The following is a 1,837-nucleotide window of genomic DNA, read 5'->3' on the forward strand; positions in this document are numbered from 1 at the left end:
AAAGAAAAATTAGCACATGTAGGAATTTAGAAAAGATACCAACAATAATGGTTATAATAGTTTTATGTACTATTTCTTTGTGGTTTTCCATACAAATTTATATATTTCTACATTTTCCCATCAATATTTCACTTTTATGTACGTGATGTACTTTCCCAGTTGTTTTATATGAGTTTAAAATTCTACATAAATTGTTATGTAATTATATACGTACCAATAGGTATATATGGATATATAATTTCTAGGATTACTTAGCTATGATACTGAACAATAATAAACTCTGATAGCTAAAGTGTTCTTACAAGGGAATAGCTACAGTGGAATTACTATTGATTTCCATAATAAGGGACGGCAATAAAACAGCGTTTAAGCAATAGACAGTTCACATTAGAAAAGGTACATTACAGTAGTATAAAAGTACATTAGAATAACCAGTTATGGTTTGCTGAAATAGTGGTTATTATTAATATTTTTATGGCATTTTGGGTCTTATATAATTGATAAAATGTATTACTGTTGTTACTTTGATTTATATCATGGTCGATTATTAATTTTTCCTTTCTGTATCCTGGGTGTACTACATCCTTCACCAACATTTTCACGTTTATATGTGTGGTAGAGTTTCCCAGTGTTTCATAAAAGTTTGTAAGGCTGTGACACTCTATGAAAAAAATTGATTGGAGTAAAATTGTTAACCAGGTTTTTCGTTCAAAATTAGCTTCTGGACTCAGATAATGAAGGAGAAAAATCTCCAGCTCCAAATATCTTATTTAGGCATTCAGATCTCATCTATATCATTTTCTGAATGGTAGTTGGATTCTCCTTTGTTTTTATAAAACAAACTAGATTACCAATATGGCTTGTAGAATAGGCTGCTTTTCATTGATTATGACTGTGATTTAGAAATCCCATTAATAATATCGCTTCTCGGCCTTTTGGCTAAGATCAAGTGTAGAAATCCCATTAATAATTCATACTTCCACTTGATGAATATTGTCTGCAATAGTATTTTTCTGATTTCTTCCAGAAAAAGAATTATTCTCATATTTCTATTACCAATCCTTTATGTCTCACCTCTCTTTCTCCTTATTTATTTATTTATTTATTTATTTATTTATTTATTTATTTAAATGTGTATTTATTATTGAGAGACAGAGAGACAGAACATGAGCAGACGAGGGGCAGAAAGAAGGGGAGACACAGAATCTGAAGCAGGCTCCAGGCTTCCAGCTGTCCGCACAGAGCCCGATGTGGGGCTCGAACTCACAAACCATGAGATCATGACTTGAGCTGAAGTCGGACGCTTAACCGACTGAGCCACCCAGGCACCCCACTCTCCTATCTATTTTTTTTTTTTAATTTTTTTTTCAACGTTTATTCATTTTTGGGACAGAGAGAGACAGAGCATGAACGGGGGAGGGGCAGAGAGAGAGGGAGACACAGAATCGGAAACAGGCCTCAGGCTCCGAGCCATCAGCCCAGAGCCCGACGCGGGGCTCGAACTCGCGGACCGCGAGATCGTGACCTGGCTGAAGTCGGACGCTTAACCGACTGCGCCACCCAGGCGCCCCTCTCCTATCTATTTTATACCCAAATCATTAAATAACTTATTTGAGATTCTTCAGGGAGCCGTGCCTTCATCAGGGTACCTCTGAGAAAGCCAAGTCATTGGCAGCGTCCATAAGATGTTTATTGTGTCTTTAAACTCAGTTTTAGTTAATTGAAAAATGAAAATGTGTGGGATGTAAGAAAGAAAAGAAGCAAAGGGACAGAGTAAGAGAGAGAGAAACAAGCCAAGAAACAGACTCTTAAGTACACAGAACAAACTTTGGTTTTC

At 35.9% G+C, this 1,837-nt stretch overlaps 1 pseudogene; it reads left to right on the plus strand.

The window, feature by feature from the left end:
• Positions 1 to 919: 919 nt before the first annotated feature.
• Positions 920 to 1,043, plus strand: LOC115527066 (annotated as a pseudogene).
• The last annotated feature ends 794 nt before the right edge of the window (positions 1,044 to 1,837 follow it).

The sequence above is a fragment of the Lynx canadensis genome, chromosome A1 (genome assembly GCF_007474595.2).
Source record: "Lynx canadensis isolate LIC74 chromosome A1, mLynCan4.pri.v2, whole genome shotgun sequence".
Classification (NCBI taxonomy): domain Eukaryota; kingdom Metazoa; phylum Chordata; class Mammalia; order Carnivora; family Felidae; genus Lynx; species Lynx canadensis.